The 22973-nt window shown below is 45.1% G+C and overlaps 2 long non-coding RNA genes across 2 annotated transcripts; one reads left to right on the plus strand and one right to left on the minus strand.

The window, feature by feature from the left end:
- The first annotated feature begins 8858 nt into the window (after positions 1-8858).
- On the plus strand, positions 8859-22010 carry LOC121828041 (uncharacterized). Its single transcript, XR_006070466.2, has 3 exons — positions 8859-8932; positions 19930-20110; positions 20889-22010. It is a non-coding gene; the product is annotated as an uncharacterized LOC121828041 (long non-coding RNA).
- LOC143272423 (uncharacterized) lies at positions 14775-20712 on the minus strand. The gene is made up of 2 exons (XR_013049966.1): positions 17092-20712; positions 14775-16896 (listed from the first exon to the last, which is right to left on the minus strand). It is a non-coding gene; the product is annotated as an uncharacterized LOC143272423 (long non-coding RNA).
- Positions 22011-22973: the final 963 nt, after the last annotated feature.

A 22973-nucleotide genomic window follows, 5' to 3' on the forward strand; every position in this document is an offset into this window, starting at 1 on the left:
GTGGGTGGATGGATGGATGGACGGATAGATAGATAGATAGACAGATAGACAGACAGATAAAAGAGGAGGGAAGGATGGTTCACTGAGTAAAAGACCATGCCTCCGAGCCTGCCAACTTGAGTTTGCTTTCTGGAATTCACACAGCAGAAGGAGAGAACATGCCACACACCCCCAATTAATTAATTATAAGTGTTTTTAAAAAAAAAGGCAGAGGCATGCAAATGTCTTTGAGTTTGAGATAAGCCTTGTTTACACAGTTACATATAGTGATATATATATATATATATATATATATATATATATACACACACACATATACATATAGTGAAATCTAAATAAATAAGCAGATACGTTTTAAAATGGCCAGTTGAAATGAATAACAAAACATGACAAGACCAGCAAGATAGCTCAGTGGGTAAACTGAGCAAGCCTCGACCAAGAAATCATGGAAGAACCAACTCTATAAATTCTTCTCTGACTGCCACACCTGTTGGTGCTCACAATTGCAATTGGGAGTTTTCCTGTCCTAGCCACCTGCTCCCCATCCTGGCAGCTGCTTCCAAATTACCACACAGAGGCTTAATACTATCTATAAATGCTCAGCTGAGAGCTCAGGCTTGTTACTAGCTAACTCTTACATTTAAATGAACCAATTTCTTTTTTCTTTTTTTTCCAGAGCTGAGGACTGAACCCAGGGCCTGTGCTTGCTAGGCCAGCACTCTACCACTGAGCTAAATCCCCAACCCCACCAATTTCTATTAATCTATGTATTGCCATGTGGCTCATGGGTTTACCTGTCCTCTACCATGTCGTGCTTCCTGAGTGGCTGGCTGGCATATCTCCTTACTCCACCCTCCTTCTTCCCATCATTCTCAGTTTGGCTTTCCTGCCAACATTCTGCCCAGCTACCAGCCTGTCAGCTTTTTATTAACCAATGAAATTAATACATATTTATAGTGTAGAAAAGGATTGCCCCACAGCATTTCCCCCTTTTGTCTAATTAAAAAGGTTTTAACCTTAATATAGTAAAACTATATACAACAAAAAAGTTATTAAATAAGAATTACAGTAACGCTGGGCAGTGGTGGCGCACGCCTTTAATCCCAGCACTCGGGAGGCAGAGCCAGGCGGATCTCTGTGAAAGGCACAAAGCTACACAGAGAAACCCTGTCTTGAAAAACCAAAAAAAAAAAGAAAAAGAAAAAGAAAAAGAATTACAGTAACAATAGTCAATCCATTTGCATTTGGAAAAATTAGAGAAAAGAGTTAATGATCTACCCTATCTTGGTGAGTCCAAAGTGTTGTACCTAATTCACTTTCTATCCTAAGTTGTATTACCAACATAAAACTATCTTTTATGTCTCTCAACCTTATACACTTTATACCTCTTTTTTGAGTTTCTTTTCTGAATTTGGTAACAAGGAAAACTATAACTATAACTATCTAGTCTTCAACTGAGAGACCTGAGAAGGAAATAATATTACCTGAGTAAACATGAAGTGCAGAACAAACAACTTACAAAACTAAGAAATGAAAGAAACAGCTGGATGCCTGGACAGTCACCTAAGATTCCTCTATAACGTTGGACATCCATCTTCAGCCTACAGGCCTAGAATATCTGACAGACTTTTCTGTGAAGCAGGATTTTTGAAGAACTGTCCTGCCTTGTCTTGGCAAAGTACAGTAGTTGCTCTTTTGTGCCCTGCTTGTTGTTTGGACAGCAACTGTCAGCAGCTGAGGCGAGGGCACTTTCTTGCCCAGTGGCTAGTTTTGCCACAAAGAAAGTAAACTCCATATGGAGTTTCTTTGATGCCCATCATCTTCTCTGAAGTAGATTGGTGCTGCCAGGAGCAGACATGTCTCATTGTCATAAAAAAAAAAAAAAAAAGAACCTTATGTTATTAAAACATCTTAAATGCCATATTCTGTAGATCTCTGGAGTGTTTTAAGACCACCTGTCTATCCAAAATACATCTGTTTGACCTTGAAAACATACCTAACATGACTACAAGTTTGACTGTAATAGGTTACTACTAACCTGCATTTCTTTATTAACCTAAATAGTTTGTAATAATAACTTTCAAGGACGAGAAATTTATATTACATTGGTAAATGAGCTGCATAGGTATAATACCTCGAACAAGAGTAGAAACGTATCTGCAGTTAAATTTGTATTAATATACAAAAATATCTTAAACAAGAGTAAAACATATATACAGTATAATAAAAATAACCTCAAATTTGTATCAATATACAAAATCCATACAAACAAAATATTTAAGACTAGTAGTTAACTTTTTTGGGTTAAAAGTAGATTCAATAATATACCCTTTTATCATATCATTTCTGTATCCTCCCTTTTTCTTTTCAGAACAAGATCCCTGAATCTAATCTTTGTTCAGCTTTTTTCCTGACCATAACCAATAACAACTTATAACCAACCCCCTTAAATGATGGCAAATGTCCATAACCCACTGAACAACCAAAAACTGACCACCCTACCTCTTGGGAATGTGAGTGTCATGTTCTTAAAATTACTTCCTGATGTCTGGGGACAATGGCACCATTAGAGGACCCTGAAAAAAAAATTGGGATAATTGTCAAGTCCTGAGAGAGTTACCTGTATCATTTGTTGTCCAGTCTCTGTGTAATAGGAAAAGGCAGGGCTCGTTTCAAATCCTGGCTAGAGTAGACTATGAGGCTGGATCAGCTAGCCACCTTGAAATTATCCTGCGCTGTTTGTTGTCCAAAGCTGATCTTTGGGTGGGGTTTTTCAGCTTAGTGGTGTTACAATAATTCAGGTAGAATCATCATTGTGGGGCCCCATTCTCCTTTTGAAGACTTCAAAGGTCATTGTTAGGCATGGTTATGATTCACTGCAGAAAAATTAAACATTTTAAATATCATATGCAGCAAATCTTGAAGAGGTTAAAGGACCATGATTTGTTATGTACATCCACAGTACAAAAACATAATTCTTTGTTACCTAATAGAGACTCAAACCTGAAATCATGTACAGGAAGCTAGAAAAGTCTTTTTCTAGAATTAGTTAGTACTCTACATGACCATTAGTACCATGATAAATAGTTTAAAATATATATATATATATATTAATTTTATAAATTTTGAGATAGGCCGGGCGGTGGTGGCGCACGCCTTTAATCCCAGCACTCGGGAGGCAGAGCCAGGTGGATCTCTGTGAGTTCGAGGCCAGCCTGGTCTACCAAGTGAGTCCCAGGAAAGGCGCAAAGCTTCACAGAGAAACCCTGTCTCGAAAAACCAAAAAAAATAAATAAATAAAAATAAATAAAAAATAAATAAATAAATAAATAAATAAAAAATTTTGAGATAATATTTATACCTTAAGAAAAGTGTTAAAGAATCAAAATAAAAAGGATTATGAGATTAGCGGCAATAGATTAGTCCCTTATTTTGTTTTTTCTTCTGTCCCATATAAGGTGTTTCTTCTGACATGAGACAGAGATTTTGCATTTTCCTTTAACAAGCATGCTTGAGTTTAGAGAAGGAGAGAGTCACATTCCCACTCCAAAGCCAGCTTTAGTATTTAATTGAACTGGGACTACAAAAAGACCATTTGCATTATATGTTTGTAGAAAACAGCAGAAACAAACATTTGGGAAGATTTATGAAATTCTATCCTGTTGGAAATATGATATATCAATAGGCCAATTTACTCTTTTTCTTGGGACATTCTGGATGATTTGTCCCTTTTCTTCAGATGTCTCATTTGTCCAGTGGTCTTCAGATTCCTTAGTTGGATGCCTTCATTCTCCTTGAAAGACAAAAACAAAACCCTGCACAAACCTTACTTTGGGGAGTTTCACTTTTGCAAGTTATATCTGACAAAATGAAAAGGATTTGTTAGTCTTATAAGTAGTTTAGATTGAATGGTCATGCTGTTTGATGAACTATCACCTCTTCAAATCAAGTAGTCTCTCTTGTTCGAATCTAATCCTTATCAATTTTGATGGTATCCATAACCTTTCTTCTCCTGTGAAAACAAAAGCAAAACCTCTTCACCAATGTAACACGTATCCTGGTTTCCATTCTGAGGTCAACACATCTTTAAAGTATACAGACTGATTTAATTCAGCAGTTTTTTTCTATTGTCCAATGTCTCTCTGCAGCTGTCATTCCTTTCTCATTAGCATTTAGAAAATTTAAAGTTAATAAAGCATTGTGCAGTCTATCTCTGGGTGTCATTATTACCACTTTCTGTTTATTAAACATATCTTTCAGAGTCGATTAGATCTTTCTATAACTGCTTGTTCTGTAGGTTTGTGTGGTATACCTGTAAGATGTTTCTAGGAATGCCTTGCCTACAATCCAGATTGAAATCACTTTGCTTGCCAAAGTCAAGACATTTGACAGTTTGTCTTTTCTTAAAACCTTTATCAATTATTTCTCCTATTAAAGTTGCATCATAGGGCTGGAGAGATTGCTCAGTGGTTAAGAGCACTGTCTCCTCTTCCAAAAGTCCTGAGTTCAATTCCCAGCAACTGCATGGTGGCTCACAACCATCTGTAGTGGGTACTAACACCCTCTTCTGGAATAAAGGAGTACATGAAGATGGAGCACCCATATAGATGAAATAAATAAAATCTTTTTTTTTTAAATGTTGCATCATAAGTATGAGATCCAATATCAGCCGTATTTCTAAATCCATTCATCTATTGGTGCTAATATTGCCTTTAGAGGTCTGATCACCTTTTTGTATTCAGAATTATCATTTTCAAAAGTCAAGTATTCAATTAATATTTGTCTGACAGCTGGGGTCAATCTTTGTAAAAAAAAAAAAAAATCAGTGAAGGTGCTGGGCAGTGATGGTGTATGCCTTCAATCCCAGCACTCAGGAGGCAGAGCCAGGTGGATCTCTGTGAGTTCGAGTCCAGCCCGGGCTACAGAGTGTGTTATAGGAAAGGTACAAAGCTACACAGAGAAACCCTGTCTTGATAAAACAAAACAAAACTAAACAAACAAACCAACAAAAATCAGTGAAAACTTCTTTTGAGCCTTGTATAACTTTAGTAAATGACTCAGAACTCTTTTCTGGTTCTTTAACCTTGTCCAAACATTTAAGGCTGCTAACTGACACAGCACCAAGGTGTGGTCATCAAATTCAAATTGTCTTTGTGATTCAGACTGGCCTTCACCTAGCAATTGATCTTGGGAAATATTAATACTTCTAGCCCTATTTTGTTCTTCTATGGCCCTAGCTACCTCTTTCTACCATACATGCCATTATAACTGAGGATCAGCTTCCAATGTTACTGATGCCAAGTCTTTCCAGTCTTGAGGGATAATTCTGTTCTGAGTTGCCCATGAATTTAATATCTGCTTCACATAGGATGATTGCATACCATATGAAACAACATCTTCCTTGAATCTCCTCAAATCTAATATTTCTATAGGATTACATTTAACTTCTCCATAAAATAAGGTTGGTTTTCTAATAACCTTGGGCTGCCCCTCTTTAATTTTATAATGTAATGGTGAGGTTGGTTCTCCTTTAAATTCCTCTTTGTCTGAATATCTCTATTATCTGCTTTAATAAATTTTTCTAAGGCTTGTAACTTAGTTAAAATCGCATTATTCTCTCTCTCTCTCTCTCTCTCTATATATATATATATATATATATATATATATATATATATATTTTTTTTTTTTTTTTTGAGACAGGGTTTATCTGTGTAGCCTTGGCTGTCTTGGAACTCACTCTGTAAACCAGGCTGGCCTTGAACTCAGAGATCCACATACCTTTGCCTCCAATAACCTTTTCTAAGGTCTGTATCTTGGCATTTATATCAACCAACTTTTTTAGAAATAAAACCAGAATTACCAAACCAATAATGTTTATAATTGACATTCCATAAATCACAGCTAAGTTAATTATCCCCTCATTTAATTGTTTCTTTTTTGTTTGTTTGTTTGTTTGTTGATTTTTCGAGACAGCTCTCTCTGTGTAGCTTTGCGCCTTTTCCTGGAGTTCGTTCTGTAGACCAGGCTGGCCTCGAACTCACAAAGATCCGCTTGGCTCTGCCTCCCAAGTGCTGGGATTAAAGGCATGCGCCACCACTGCCCGGCCTAATTGTTTCATTTTTAAACCATCCATTTTGGAATCACAGAGAGACCTAACTCCTTCCATCAAAATATTATTTCCCATTTTTAATGTGTGAAAAAAATCATTTCTCTCTCTCTCTTCTTAACTAATTCTCCCTTTTAAGAATTCCAAGTTGGGGTTGGGGATTTAGCTCAGTGGTAGAGTGCTTGCCTAGCAAGCACAAGGCCCTGGGTTCGGTCCTCAGCTCCGGAAAATTAAAAACAAAACAAAACAACAACAAAAAAAAAGAATTCCAAGTTGTTGGGCGGCTGGTGGTAGTGCACACCTTTAATCCCAGCACTTGGGAGGCAGAGCCAGGCGGATGTCTGTGAGTTCGAGGCCAACCTGGGCTACAAAGCGAGTTCTAGGAAAGGTGCAAAGCTATATACCCTGTCTCGGAAAAACAAACAAAACAAAACAAAACAAAACAAAACAAAACAAAACAAAACAAAACAAAACAAAACAAAACAAAACAAAACAAAACAAAACAAAACAAAACAAAAAGAATTCCAAGTTGTCTCATCAAGTCTGCTGACCAAGACAGTGAAGTGTGAGGCTGGCTGTTGCATACCCTGAGGAAGAGGTCCAGGGAAAGTCCACAACCCACGGGAAAAAGGAGCCAAAGAGATATCATCTGCAAAGCGGACACAGGAAAACACGAGAAAGCCAATGTGTGACAGGCAGGAAGTGGGAGCACCGAGCTGCCGGAAGGCGAGCTGGGTGGCGGTGAGGGGCCGACTCTGGCATGTTTGGAGCACAGGCGCCTGTGGAGATTGCTGTCGCTGGGCTGCAACAGGAAAATCCCAGACTCTCTCAGAGGGCTTGGGGAAGAAAAGGAAAAGCCAGTTGTGCGATGACTCCAGTGCGTGCAGCTCCCAAGTGCCGCAATGGCGGGTGCCGTGGCTGCAAAGTCACCAGCAAGTACCTGTCCTGTGAATTCATGCCCCAGAAGGTGGGCACCAGATGAAGCATTAATCTAATTAATCTTTTATTTTTTATTTATTTATTTTTATATTTTGGTTTTTCGAGACGGAGTTTCTCCGTGTAGATTAAAGGTGTGCGCCACCATCACTGGCAATCTAATTAATCTATATCAATAAAAAGTCAGGAGTCAAATATTGGGGTAAGAATCTGAAAGATCAGAGAACCAGGAGCAGCTGTCAGTTGCTTCCCAGCTTTCCAATTCCTTTCAGCCCCGCCCTGCTACTTCCTGCCTTCTATCTACAGTCCTCCAAACCTCTATGGTTAATTCTGGTCAGCTAGTGGCTGCTTCTGCCCTCTGACTTTAAGCAAGCTTTATTTGTCAGAACACAATCAAAATATCACACGACATACAATAATAACAATTTTTATTTATTTATTTATTTATTTATTTATTTATTTATTTATTTATTTAGAAGCAGGGTTTCTCTGTAGACCAGGCTGGCCTTGAACTCACAGAGATCTGCCTGGCTCTCACTTTCCAGTGATGGGACAAAAGGCGTGTGCCACCACCACCCAGCTTAAAATAAATAATTAAAAACAAACAAACAAAACACAGAAGGATGGAATAAAGGAAACAAAACAAAATAGAAAACCCAGAAACAAACCTTGGGGCAAGGTCCAGATCCTATCCCAGGGTTCCAATCCCCTAGGTCAGAGCAATAGACCAGATCCATTTCCTGAAATCTGGGGGCCCCTCCCTGGAATGCTGTTTGCTATTTGGGGACTGGCTCAGCAGCCACTGGTATGATAAGGGGTCGATAGGACCTTGTGAGGTGCAGTCAGGATGCTGTTGTAACCCGGCAAGGTGACAAGTGAGCCCCAAAGGATCCCTTAGTCAAGGTAGCTTGGCAGCAGAGCCTGCGGAGGACAGCCAGAGGGAGCAGGTGTCTCTGAGAAGCTGTAGCCACAGCCAAGCAAGCGGCAGCTCTTCTGCGGCTGTCCCTGGGGAGGGCAGGCAGTGGTTAGCAGACAGACGCCTGGCTTCCCTTTATATGGGCACACAGTAACCACGCGATCACAAAGGGCTGTCAAGCTGGGCAGCAGATGGAAGAAAAGGCCAGGGAACCTTCTCTCCTGACAGGGCACATTCTGAGGCTGAAATTGTGAGGGGAGGGCTCAGTTAATCCAAGTCCTGCAAGAACTGGGGTGAGGGTCCCACACAGCAGGTCAGCAAGTGGTCTAGGCTGGTGCTTGGGTAAGCAGAACTTCAGGATGAATGAGGCCAGAGCTTGCCAGGAAGCCTGTCTGGCCAAGTAGCACTACGGGGTACTGGTGGGTTGGAGACCGGCATCTTGCAGGCCTATGATGCAAGACCAGGAAACAAAGGGATTGGGACACCAGGGGCCTCCTGTGCTCACTAGGGCTGCTAGGTAAGAGCTAAGGGCAGAAGGCTGGGGACAGTGTCCGCCTGAGAGTGCAAACTAAAGCAAACGTGTGTTCGTGGTGTGTGTGCGGTGTGTGTGTGTGTGGTTAGCGTCTGTACACGGTGTTTCTGTGTGTATTCTGTTTGTGGCCGCGTGGAGGCCCGTGCAGACCTTGCGTGTTTGCTGTGGGACCCTCTGCATGCTCACAGCGGGACGGTGGAGGCTGAGGAAGAGGCCGTGCCGGAGTAAACAGGGTGGTACAAAGCCAGACTTGCAGGTTTGGGGCAGCACGGGACTCAGCAGCCCCGCCTGCGTGCAGACAAAGACGCTTGCGCCTGCGCTGTGCCCTCCCGGCCCCGCCCCGAGCCTTGAGCCCCTCCTCCCCTCGGTGGCCTTTTACTGCCTGCCCAGTTCCCTTGCTCTTGTGTCTGCCGTTGGGACTTTGCCTGTCTGCAACGTGTGTGTAAGTGGGAACTTGCAATGTTTGCCCTTGCTCAGACTCATCTAACTTTGTTCAGTGTTTTATCTATGTTGTAACATTTGATAGGACTATTCCTTAAAACAAACAAACAAACAAACAAAAAACTATGGCAAACCATTTGGGAAGTAGAGGCAGGCAGATCTGCAGTTAAAATTGCTACTCTGGAAGTTGGAGGCCAGCTTAGGTTACAATGAGACCCTGTCTCAAAAGGTAAACAAAAAAAGTAAAAGGAAGCCTGAGTGCTAACAGGAGGGGTCTTAGGTTTCGTACCCGGTATGGAAAATAAAATAGTGTTAAAAAAAAAAAAAAAGGTAAAATCTTTTCCTTAGGGCTAACAAGGTGGCTCAGTGGGTAAAGGCACGTGCTGAACCACATGCCTGAGAACCCTAGTTCTATCCCAGGAGCTCGTGGAAAGAGAAAGGCAAGAACGGACTCAAGTGCACCTTCCCACCATACCACCCCCACCCTCACACAATAACGATCACTGTAAAATAAATGAAATTAGCCTGGCGGTGGTGGCGCAGGCCTCTAATCCCAGCACTCGGGAGGCAGGCAGATCTCTGTGAGTTCCAGGCCAGCCAATTCCCTGACACCCAGGTCTACGGAGAGGAACCTTATCTAAAAACAAAATTACCTAAATTAAATTATTTTTAAAATAACAGACTTGATGCACCAAAACTTATTTTATCATGTAATTAATTTAAATGCAAACACGATATTGGACTCATTTATTATTATTATTATTATTATTATTATTATTATTATTATTATTATTATTGGACTTGGTTCTGTGAAATCAGGGTGGCCATATTTAGAGTGCTCAGTTACCACATGTGGCAACTGGACTGGACTGAACAGGTCTGGAGAATGTGGACAATAGACAGATCTGGACCCCTGGCTTACACCAGTCCCTTACTGTGTGCTGTGTGACCGGCAAAGTACAACCTTGTGGAGATCCACAGAGGTTTCCTAGTGAGGACTTACTCAGGGCCTGAGAATCTGAGCTTGCTTTACCCAGCAGGGCTGCATAAGAGGATCATTTGACCATGAGCGGGCGTGGTACCAGGCGTTTGGAAGGGTCTACACTTGGCTGTGTGGTGTGCTTTGATCTAGCAAGGGGGAGGTCTTTTGCCCCACCCCTTGGCATTGTTATAAAAAACCCTTTTGAATAAACGGAAAAGACCGTTGGGTATTGACCTAGGTCCTCCTGAAGCTATCCTGAGTTTCTGTATTCCTCTTCTTTGATATCTTTCTATCTAATATTTTCTTATCCCTCTCTCCTCTTTATAAGGACCCTTGAAAAGGTGGGAGCTGGCCTCCCACACAGCCTCTCTCTCTCTCTTTTTTTTAAGGTCTTAATTTTTATGTTTAAAGACTAGCATGATCTCTATCATTCACTGGGTGAATGGTCTTGAATAATCCAGTCAAAAATGGTGGCTGAGTCCAACCTAATGAAAGCTTTGTGGTTCTAGTACTGATGGAAACCCTGCCAGCACATGCTTAGCCCCTCATGGTCTGAGGAGCCTTGGTGGGAGGGAGAACTCTGGTGGAATTTCTGTGGGAGACTCCAGTGACCCATCCTGCCTTCAGATGTTCAAGGAAGGAAAAGGCCTCTCCCATGTTTCTATTTCTCCCTCTTTTCCTTTTTGTTTGGTACTGGGGACTGAAGCCCGGGCTTGGGCATGGTAGGCAAGCACTCTACATTACCCAGCCCGACTATTTCTTGTTTTATTTGTTGTGTGCTCTTGAGACAAAGTCTCAAGAATCCCAGGCTAGTCTCAAACCCCAAGTGTAGCTGAGGAGGGCTTTGAACTCGTGGTTCTCCGGCCCACACTTTGGGACATCAGGTATGCATCACTATGCCAGGTTGACGCAGTGAACTCTCCCAGTGACGTTGTATCCCCAGTTCTGTTTCCATGTTTGGATCAACAAAATGGAAATAATAGTACTCACTTTGTAGGGTAATTCTGAGACCCTGATTCAAACCAAACAACAACAAAAGTATCTTTCTCACAGCTACTTTTGAAACAGTGCGTTTGTTATCTGTAATTGTTATCTGTAATCACGTACTGTGCAACGGCACACAGAACTTTCCCTTGTACAACCATTCCAAAGGAAAGACTGGAAAAGGAGAGATATATACTAATTTATCTGTTTGGTTTTTTCCTTAAGTTTTAAGCCATGTAAACAAATTACCTATTTAAAGAAGGAGATACATACAAATATTTGAAAGCAAAATTAGAGGAATCTCTTGTTTAGACACACATCTTTGAGGGTGCTCTATGTCCCTTTGTCTGCAGCCATGGGTGACTTCTGACTTCCTGCTGCTCTTAGCACAGCCTTCAGAACAGCTGTGGGCAGCAGCCTCTCTTTTTCCCTGACCTGGGAAACCCCAGAGGCAGTTGGGCTGGGCAGCCTTTCTGAAGTGGCTGGTCGACCGGTCCTCTCCAGCCCTTTCCTCCCTTTCCTCCCTTTTCCAGAGGAGCCTGGGAAGCTTTGACTGTTCTCCTCTGCCTGCTGGTGTTCTCCTCCTCCTGCGAGGCAGCATCCACCTTTCTGCCAGCTCCACTGCTGGCCATTCTTCTCCAGAGAAAACAAAACTACACAAAAGCCTCCCATGCTTTCCTAGACTCTACAAACCTCAGATTTGTTCCACTCCGGCCTAGAGTGGAGTGTCCCCTGTGTACAATTAAGCAGGAGAAGTCGGTTTTGAGACACAGCTCTTTGGTTTCATTTTCGTCCGACTCGATCAACTGGGAATGCTGGTCCTCATAAAATATCTGGCACCGTGGAGAGTCCCACGGGGCAGGCCAGTTTGTGTGAGAGTCTGGCCTCTTAGAGAGCCCCAGTAAATTTCCATTCGGTATTTCAGAGCCTGGATCTACATGGAATATGCATTTGCAGCTGTCTGAGGCCGGGGGTTGGGGAACAGAAACACGAGACTCAATTCCTGCTCTGAGGTCTCTGTGAGGATTGTTAGGATGCCTTCCGTTAGCTATCACTGTCTGAAGTCCTGTGCTTTAAAAAAAAAAAAAGTCCATTTTCAATATCTCAATCACATCACCAAGTTGTAGATATTTTCATAGTTAGCCATTTTATGGTTACCACACTGTGTGTGACAATATAATTTATGGCCATGGCTTTCTCCCCTCCCACCATTTCTTTCTAAGATAGGGTGTCACCATGTGGTCCCAGCTGGCCTGGAACTATGTAGGTAGAACTCACAGAAATCTGCCTGCCTCTGCTTCTCTGGACCTCTTCTTAGTGTTTTTGGGGAAATGGCTTTTATACTGCAAACATCACAGATGGCTGAAGTATAAACTCTCAGTCACACGACCCTTGGTAACTCATTAAACCTCTCCGGCGTTAATTTAGCCCTGACAGGCATAGCATGCAGCTTTTAGCTTTCCTTAGCTACAATTCCTCTGTTAACGCCGAGTGTGATCCGAGACCTCTGCCAGGTGTGCTCCATGTGGTCTGAAAGCAAGCTGCTTCCCAGATGCTAAGTACAGCCAGACCTCAGACATTTAGAACAGTCCCGGTTGTGCCCTCCAGAGAGGATGTGCCCCAGCGCTTCCTTCCCTCGAGTGCTGTCACAGTGCGAGGACAAAGAGCAGAGGACCCTGGAGGCCGCAGTTCACTCTCCTACCCACTCACAGGGCCTAGCAGAGCCAGTCAGAAGCAGCGAGAAGCTTCCAAGGAAGTGACTTGCACTCACCCACACAAAACTCACAGACAGAAAGAAAGAGCCGGGAGTCTGTTGATGGTGGCGCAGGCCTTTAATCCCAGCAGAAGCAGACAGATCTCTGTGAGTTCGAGGCCAGCCTGGGCTACAGAGTGGGTTCCAGGAAAGGCACAAAGCAAAGCTACACAAAGAAACCCTGTCTCTAAAAACCAAAAACCAAACCAAACCAAACCAAAACCAAAACAAAACAAAACAAAAAAAAAAAAAAGAAAGAAAGAAAAGAGAGAGAGAAAGAAAGAAATAAAGAAATAAAGAAAGAAAGAAGGAAGGAAGGAAGGAAGGAAGGAAGGAAGGAAGGAAGGAAGGAAGGAAGGAAGGAAGGAGCCTGGTGTCGCTCAGGTTTCCTATCAGGACATCCTGGCCTGAGACACTGAAAAAGTTAACTGGAAGATGGGAAGAAGCCAGAAGGTGGCCTCGGGACACACTGAATCTGTCAAGTTTACAAAATCCAGTTCAACAGCGGTTATTAACTCTCAGTCCTACCCCAGTCTGTTCTATTGGTGTGATGCCCAGTGCCTGTAATTCCAGGACTAGGGAGGATGAGGCAGGGCTGTGAGTTCTGAGCCAGCCTGGGCTACACAATGAGACTCTGTCTACAAACAAACCAACCAACCCAAAATCAAACAAATAAAAACCAAATAATAGCAAAACCAACAAACAACAAAACAAAACAATTCCATAAGGACAGTTTTTCTTTCATGAGGGCATAATCTAGACCCAGGAGCCTGGTGGAAGGATCTGTGTGTGAGTAGATCGGATTCTGTGGTAAAGAGTCATAGACAACATTTGTCCTGGGGATGTGGAAAACCTGGGTCCAAGCCTTCTTGTACAAGTGGCAACTTCCCACCACCTATGGATCCTGCATACCTCCCACCTGGCAAAGAGCAGGGTTGGGTTATTCACTCACTATGCAGGATAAGCATAAGAACCTAGGGGTGCTAGGACCAAGGGTGACCCACTTTGGGCTTGTCAGTCAATGCAGGAACAGACAGGGCTCATCTACTCATTCACCCAGTCACAAATCACAACTTCAGCAGACACCACAAACCCGTCAGTCATACCCAGGCTTAGAGTACTGTGGGAAATGCAAAGGTAAGTGAGCTTCAGTTCACTTTTCCTTTTTCTCTTTGGTGTTTTGAGATAGGGTCTCATTATGTATCCTAGAACTCAATATATAGACCAGGCTGGCATCAAATTCCCAGAGATCTGCCTGCCTCTGCCTCCTAAGTAAGGGAGTAAGGGGAGGAGGGATGGAGACTGAGTAGAACTTAGCCTGCTGAGGGGCTGTTTTATACTGAACATGGGCACATACAGCAAGCACCCTACCTGTGAGCTGCATCACTAATAGATTTATTATTTTGTCTTTTTTTTTCCCCAGAGCTGAGGACCGAACCCAGGGCTTTGTGCTTGCTAGGCAAGCGCTCTACCACTGAGCTAAATCCCCAACCCCATAGATTTAAAGTAACAGTACCAGGTACAGTTGTCAGTAAAACCTGGAGGAGGCCCTGAAAGGCTTTTTGTTTTTTCTGAGACAGTCCTGTCACTCAGGCTGGCCTCAAACTCACTCTTGTTCAAATTTCTAAAGGTCTTATAATAAAAAACCTGGAGTCTGATATTGGGGTAAATGCTGAATGATCAGAGAGACAAAGGAACAAGCCACAGCCACATCTTACCTCTAGGAGTCCTCAGCTTGAAAAGGCCTCAGCCAGTAGGCCTCTAGCCGAATGAGCTTCCTCAGCGGAAAAGGCTTCAGCTGAAAAAGCCTCTAGCTGACAGGGACGCTTCTGCTGAAAAGCCTTTAGTTCCTGTCTCCTCATGCCTTATACACCTTTCTCCTCCGAGCCATCACTTCCTGGGATTAAAAACATGTGTGCTTCCCAGTACTGGGATTAAAGGTGTGTGCCACCACTGCCTGGCTCTGTTTTCTCTCTTAGACTGAGTCAATCTCATGTAGTCCAGGTTGGCTTTGAACTCACAGAGATCCAGATGGATCTCTGCCTCCTAAGTGCTAGGATTAAAGGTGTGTGCCACCACTGCCTGGCCTCTGTTTAATCTAGTGACTTGCTCTGTCCTCTGATCTTCAGGCAAATTTTATTAGGGTACACAATATATCACCACATTTCCCTTTTTTTCTAAAATAATAAAAGGTTATAACTAATATAAGAAAAACTATATACAATAAGTATATACAATATATGCAGTCAAGAATTACATTAACAATGTCCAGTTCACAAACATTTGACAAATTCAGAGAAAATATCCCATTATCTATCCTATTTTGGTGAGTTCAAAATGTACCTAATTCACTTTCTATCCTAACTTGTATTACCAACAGAATATATTTTGATGTCTTTCAAACTTACACACTTTACACCTCTTTAGTGAGTTTCTTTTCTGAATTTGTTAACAAGGAAAACTATAACTATCTAGTCTTCAACTCCCTCAGAGACCTGAGAAGAAAATAATATTAACTGAGTAAGCAGGAAGTGCAAACAAGCGACTTCCAAAAAATGTGAGAAATGACAGAGACAGCCGGCTGCCTGGACAGTCACCCGAGGTTCCTCTGCAATGTTGGGGCATCCACCTTTGGCCTACAGGACTAGACTATCTGACAGATCATCTGTGAAGCAGGATTTTCTAACGGCCTTCCTAGCTTGTCTTGTAAAGGTTCAGCAGTCCATTCTTCTGTGTCCTGCTTGTCCATTTGGAAAGCATACTGTCAGCAGTTGAGGCAAGGGCACTTTCTTGCCCAGTGGCTTTTGCTACAAAGAAAGTAAACTCCATATGGAGTTTCTCTGATGCCCATCATCTTCTCTGAAGTAGATTGGTGCTGCTAGGAACAGACATGTCTCATAGTCTGAGTGTTTCCCCATGGCAAAGGTAAAGGATTACCTTGTCTGTCCCTTATTGATTTACATTTGTTAGTCCAATGTCTGCCTTTGCCACACCTTCTGCATAATCCAGAAGGGAAGGGTGTTCTGTTGTAAAGGGTGTTCTGTTTATTCCTTAAAAAAACATTGTTTTTAGGGATGTCCTGTTTACAGTCCCCTTTTAGGTGACCTTTTTTACGCAATTGAAACATCTGACATTACTATTTTTCCTTAAACCTCTGGAAATCACCTCTCTTATCCAAGCATCATCATGATTGTGAGATTCCATATTTATTGTATCTCAGATCCATTCTCTCCAAGTGTGCTGATCTTGCCTTCAATGGCCTAATTATCCTTTTGCATTGTGCATTAGCATTTTCAAAAGCCAGAGATTCAATTATTATCTGCCTAGCTTCTGAATTTAGTATCATTCTATTTACTGCTGAAGTCAGTCTTTGTAAATCAGTGAAGGTTTCTTTTGGGCCCTGTATAACTTTTGAAAATGACTGAATTTTCTTTCCTACTTCTTCAATTCTGTCCCAACCATTCAAGGCTGTCATGTTGCATAAAGCTAGGGTGTGGTCATTATATAAAGATCATCTTTGTATATCAGCATAATCACCTTCTCCAAGAAGTTGATCTTGGGAGATTTCAAGACATCTAGCCCTACTCTGTTGTTCAATGGTCTTAGCTTCATTCATCCTTCCACCAGGTCCTCCATTGTAATTGGGGACCAGCCTCAGGTCTGGCTGAGCTCTGTAACCAAATCTTTCCAGTCTTGAAGAATAATTCTAATACAAGTTGACCATGACTTTAACATCTGCTTCACAAAAGATGAGAAGATGTCATATTGAGACTACTGCTTCTTTGGATCTCCACAAATCTAACATTTGCACAGGAGTCCAGTCAGCTCTTATACAGCCTTGAGGATATCTATCACTGGGTAGTTCCTATAAGGTTACTGGATAGATTAAGGTTGGCTGTTTGAAAGCCTTAAGCTGTTTCTCTGTAACCTTATAATGCAATGTTAAGATTGGTTCTCCTTTAAATTCTTCTGTCTGGGTCTGAACATCTCTATGATCTGTTTTAACAAGTTTTTCTAAAACTTTTAGCTTGATACTCATATTAACCAACTTTTTAAATGATCAAACAAATAATATTTATAATTGACATTATATCTATCCCATTAACATTAATTATCCTCTCATTTAATTGTTCCATTTTTAGAGCATTTAATGTATAGTCAAATAGAGATAAAATGCCTTCGATTGTAAAAATGTTTCTCATTTTTTCATGTGGGGAAAAAGCTTTAATTCCTCCCTTTAAGAACTCTGGGGCCGGGCGTTGGTGGCGCACGCCTTTAATCCCAGCACTCGGGAGGCAGAGCCAGGCGGATCTCTGTGAGTTCGAGGCCAGCCTGGGCTACCAAGTGAGCTCCAGGAAAGGCGCAAAGCTACACAGAGAAACCCTGTCTCGAAAAACAAAACAAAACAAAACAAAAAAAAAAAAAAAAAAAAAAAAAGAACTCTGAATTGACTCACCAAATCTGCTGACAGTGATGACTCAGATGATGGTGTGGCAGCAGCCTGAGGAGGGGGTTCAAGGAAAGCCAAAACCCACCAGGAGAGGAAAGAAGCGAAAGATCCAGCCCTCTCACAGGGAAAATGTGTGAAAAGTGGCTAACTCCTGTGGTTTTGGGGATCCAAAAGCCTCTGGAGTTTGCTGCAGAGAGGCTGCAACAAAAACTTTATCAGTGGGTTAGGGAGTCCGGCCCAGGCAGGGTGGAGATTCTGGCCGCATGGAGCTTTGGCCTGAGCCTGTGGCTTTTTCGTGAATTCGTGCCCTATGTTGGGTGTCAGGTGTTGCTTGAATTTCTAATAGGTTTTTTAAATAAAAACCTGGAGCCATCCTCCTGCCTCCAGCTCCTGAGTGCTGGGGGTGAGATCCAGGGCATTATGCATGCTAGAAAAGTACTTAAATTATGCCCCAGTCCCATTGGGGACTTAAGGGGTTCAAGCAAGGGAACAACATGAACTTGAAGCAAGCATCTCATTAGTGGAATGTTTGTCTTAGGGACTCAAGGCCATGTATTCAAGCCCTAACACCCCAAATTTACAGAATAGACAGTTATGGTAAGGGAAGAATGTATACACGAAGACCAGCTAAGCAAGAGTCCAGAAAAAAATGCAGCTACTGAATTAAAGTAGTGCTAATGGGAAGTGGGAAGAAGTGGATCATGGGAGTCATCAGTTCAGTGGTGTGTACTGCCAGCTGCCAGCTTAGGCAAGCATGGCCGCTTGGGTGGTCTCTCATGAGTGCTGTCCGGACATGTGTTTAAAGCACTGGTTACCCTGCAGATGTGCTCTGGTCCTCAAGACTACATGTTACTGTGGTGGGGGACAGACGCCACACTTCCCAGTTTCCTATACCTCTTCTTATGTGGTTCCCAGGGAGTTCTCTGTGCAGAGGAAGGAAGCAGGGAGAATCCTGTTTACATAAGGACATCATCAACTAACTTATTAAAGTGGCCAGCAAGGGAAGGGCCCGGCATCCTCTCTTTATACAATGTCTGCACCTGAAGGACCAAGAGAGACAAGTTCAAGTCCTGTGTATGAGAGGAAGCCAGAACTTCACGGTAGAAGAGCTAGAGAAGGCAGAGGAAGTGCCCAGTAGAGTCAACTAGGATCCCATCTTCCAGCTCCCCTTCTGATAGGAGGCCAGTGTATTTCCTCCAGTCTTCAGGTGGGTAGGTGATACCAGCAATGTAAGTTACTAGGTAGAGTTCAGCAGACAGTCCTCCACGTTGTGCAGTCCCGTGCTCATTCCCTACCCCCTCAGCTTCAAAGAGAACATTTGGGACCACATTCAGAGGTCCTACCAGTGTAGACCCTGATGCTGAGTAGGGTGCCTCTCGGCTTTGTCACAGGATCTGTTGATACTAGGATCTACATTACCCCATATTTGATCTTTCCTGCTCTGTCCACAAACCTTTACTTCCTTGACCTTGTACAGATGACAAAATGTCTGTGGAATGGCACTGGTGTTCATCTCTGGAAAAACAGACATTAGCATCAGAAGAAGTAGGTAAGGTGAGATGGCCTTCCAGGCACAGGCTGCTGAGAGCTTGTCAAGACAGGGGCACAGTCTCAATGATGACCTCTCCCTTCCATGTCTCCAGCCCCACACCCCGGGCAGAACAATAGCTGAGAGCATGCTTTAGCTCTTCTCCTGCTCACTTCTGCCACAGCCCACAAAGTAACACTCATAGAATTGTGTTTGCATGCAGGGTGAAATTCCACTTTCCTGTCAACACACCTAGCTTTCAGGGAATGTGCTCCGGTTGGAGATCTTGGCTTATTTTTCCCTCAGTGAGTCATCCTTATAAATTTATCTCTAGAGACAACACGGTCAGCTCCCCACCTCACCAAGGCCACGGGGCTTCTTTGCTGCTATATTTACTCACACAAAATTCATGTAAAACAGGGGCCAAGTGTGTGCTCAGCACCCCTCTGTCCTGCTGCTTGTGGGGCTGCCTTAAGGTATAGGGGATGTTTACGCCCCTGATTTCCTGACACTGCAGTCAGGTATGCAGAGTACCTTTGAAAAACTGCAAGATATTGTGGCTGGGTCATCATGCCCACCACCCTGAGCTGCAGAAGCAGGAGTTTAGGCTGCAGCGGTAGCTGAGTGGTAGCGCATGTACAGAGCATGCACAAGGCCCTGCGTCCATTCTCCAGCATTGCAGAGAAAAGGCAGAGGTTTCCTGCTGGCTAGAAGATCCATATTTCAAAGGAACAGGGTTATAAACATCGATGAATTTGCCTTAAGCTAGCCTTGAGATAAATATGACACTGAGGATGTCCTTGAACTTCTGATCCTTCTGCTTCTACCTTCTCGGTATGGAGATTAAAGGTGTGTGCCACTGGGTACAGTTTATGGGGTGCTGGGAGTCTAAAGCAGGGTTCTGTGCCTGCTAAGCAAGCACTCCTACCAACTGAGCTACATCCTTTGTCCTCTACTCTGCTGCTAAGGCTGACCTCACACTCAGTGGTCCTCCTGCCCCAGAGATCAGTCATAAGCTGCCATACTCAGCTTGATTTGAAACCACGGAGGCTGGGAAGTGTAGAATCAAACCTATCTCCAATCACAGCTATCTGGACAAGAGACTGAGGGCTTCCCCTGGGCTGCCTTTTGGTGTAGTCCTGCCCACCACCAAGAAGGCCCACATCCTGCTTTAACAATGGAGAGGGAAGGGCTCCACACTTCCTCCTGCTCCCCACACTGTCTGCCTCTCTCAACAGCACCGTCACTGTCTGACACACTGCATCTCATGCTCATAGTCTCTTCTGGCTCTCTCCTCACAGGGACAGAAATGTTCTGGGAAGAGAGCTCCAGTCCAAGCCCACCCCGGTGCCCGACAGTCAGTCACGGTTGCACACATGACTCAGTGAGGACGTTTCCTCCGGCTCTGGAACTCCACTTCCCTCTCCCACTGCGGCCTTGTCTTTCCATGCACTGAGCAGCTGAGAGCTCGGATGACCACAGGTCTGTATCAGTTCCAGTGGCAGCTGTCCCAGTGTGGTGGTAACAGTCCCTTTCCACCTCCGGATACTGTGTCCATCTGCAGCTCCTCCCCCGCCGCCTCCCCTCCCTGACCCAGAGGAGCCGGCCTGTGCCTCCATCTAGAGTTTCCTCCTCTGCCTTGTACTGCTATCACTTTCCTTAAAGTGTCTGCAAGAGGCGGACAGAAGACACTGCCTCCCTGGCCCAGGGAGGCTTTTTGCTTCCCCTCTGCCCTTTCCCACAGCTCCTCAGCCAGTCTGATCTGAAGGGCCCAGATGTGGCCCTGATACTTCCATGCTGGTCCAAAGTGAAGAAAGTGTCTATTTAGCAAGTTCACAGAATTGAGGCAGTTTCCGACACAAATGAATAGACGTAGGTGCATACAGATGCTCAAACCCTCGACAGTCCGTTGCTGAGGGCCTGTGCCTGTAGGTCTCGTGACAGCTGACTCAGGACAGGAACCGCTGCTTTTCCAGGAAAGGCAGAAGGAAAGGACGCCTTCCATCTACACAGGTTCTATTAACCGGGCTCAGAAAGCCTCTGAACATGAAACAGAAGCCCCTGGCATAAAGCTTGGGCTCCTACCCCCCGCCCCCAAGTTCGCCATGATGGGGAAGTCAGGATAGCGAACCTGCAATCCCAGCACTAGGATGGCTCAGGCAGGATCCTGTGTTTGAGGTTAGCTTGGGCTATAGAGTGAGACCCTGTCTCAAAAACCAGACAACTGGGGGAAACTGTCAACTCTTCCTTATGCCTGCAGTTTTATCTCCAGCGAGATCTACGTACAGGCTGCTGTTCTCTCAGAGCGCGGAGCAGGGTTCCTCCCGGAAAGCACTGTGTGGGTCTGTAGGAGACACAGGAGCCCTTCCAGTCGCTCACCCTGCTGCAGGCCACAAGCGGGAGGGCTGCTTCCCTCCGGTTTTTTTTTTTAAACCTCAAATACTGTCTTTCATCTGAAACCCAACATGGCCTTGTACTAATAAACATGACAGGAGTGGCCGAGAGAGCACATGGAGTTAAGGTCACAGCTAACTCACACCCCCAGGAGGTCCTGGGGACTCACCCTAGAGAAGACCCACCAATAGGGCTGGAGCAGTCTCCGAGACCACAGCTCAATGCTCCTGCTGAGAGGAGAGGGAATGTACTGTTCTCAGCTGACAGCATGGTTCCCAGACCTGACCTCCTGACTTTCTCAAAGTCAGGGATTGGGGGGGGGGGGGAGTTGCCTTATATCTTAATGTTCCAGGAGACAGTCCTGGGTGACCCTGCCTGCCAGGCCTTGCTCAAGCTACCCAGGCTGGCTTGCCTCCGGGGGACAGGCCATCTTCTTACCAATGCCTTGGCACTGTCGTAGAAGGTGGGCACTCTGGGAGGGCAGGAAGGGCGTCTCAAGGCCACTGTGCGTGCTGTGCCCCCAGGGACAAGGACTTAGGCTGGTGTTGGGGTAAACTGGGACCCCCTTGGAGTTCTGAGCAGGTCCCACGTTCCAGCCTCTTTGTCAACCAGAGGACTTGAGGCTTACAGGAATGGGAGAAGCTTCTGCTAACTGCCAGGGCACAGGAACACAAAGCCTTCGAGTGGTTAAGGTTGGGGAATGACTGCCCTTAGAAACAGAAAACGCCAGACTACCAAGTCTGTGCGGTACTGACGCAGAGCCAAACCTCAGGTGCCCATCGCCCTGCTCAGGGCCACTCGTACCGGATGGCCAGAACCTAAGCCACGCTTTGGTCCCGAGGCGGTCCTCGGGTTAAAGGAAGAGGATGTGGCTGACTGCCGAAAAGTCCACTGCCGGAAGGAGCCCCAGACCCGCCTCGGAGGCCTCGGGACTGAGCCTGCGCTGCAAGCGGGGGGCTAGGACCTCTAAGTACCCTCCACTTCCACCCGCTTCCCTTCAACACTCCCCCCTCCCCAACTCTTCGTCCTCCCCGTCGCCTCCACGCTTCCTTCCTTCCCCCACTCTCCCCTACCCCCACTTTCTCTTCTCACCTCTCCCTTCCCGTCTCGCGCCCCTCTCCTCGGCCCCCTTTCTCTCCTCTTTTGCCCCTCTACACGCCCCCCTCCCCCCCCCACGGTCCTCTCCACTCCCCTGTGCCCACCTCCCTCACCCATCCCTCCCTCCTCATTCGTCTCCTCCCCTCCAGCTCCGCGATCGTGGGCGCCACGTCCCCAGCCCCGCCCGCCCGCCCGCCCGAGCTTCGCGGGGAACCCCGGTGACGTCACCACCCGCTGCGCCCTCCTTCGCGCGCTCTCCAGAAAGGACGCGAAGGCGGTGACGTGTCCCGAGCGCCAGCGCGGCTGCGCACAAGGGGGGGCGCGTGATTAAGTTGCGGCGGCGCCGCCTGGCGGAAGGACCGCGGCGGTGCGGCCGGGGGCGATGCGTGTCGGCAGGCAGCGCGGTGGCGTCATCCCGCGGGGCCGTAGGACCGCGTGCTGCGCCGACCTCCCCTGTGCCAGTGTGGGCGGAAGCGTGGCTTCATGCCCTGATCTGCTTGGTCTCCTGAACAGCTTGGCAGCGTCGCGCTGCGAGTCGTGAGAAGTTTGAGGACCAGGAAACATGAAGCTAGGAGACTGTGTACTTTGTCTTCTACTCAAAACGTGTCTCAGGAAGGAACAGAAAGTACCACCGCTGGCAGTATGAGCGGTCCCCCCGGATGCCGTTTCTCTATGCAGACGAGGAATTGGGACTCAGTGTTGTTTTCTCTCTGTCTCTGTCTTCTCTCTCTCTCTCTCCTCTCTCCTCCCTCTCTCTCCCTCTCTCTCTCTCTCTCTCTCTCTCTCTCTCTCTCTCTCTCTCTCTCTCTCTCTCTCTCTCTCTCACTCTCACTCTCACTCTCACTCTCACTCT

The sequence above is a fragment of the Peromyscus maniculatus genome, chromosome 3 (genome assembly GCF_049852395.1).
Source record: "Peromyscus maniculatus bairdii isolate BWxNUB_F1_BW_parent chromosome 3, HU_Pman_BW_mat_3.1, whole genome shotgun sequence".
Taxonomy (NCBI): domain Eukaryota; kingdom Metazoa; phylum Chordata; class Mammalia; order Rodentia; family Cricetidae; genus Peromyscus; species Peromyscus maniculatus.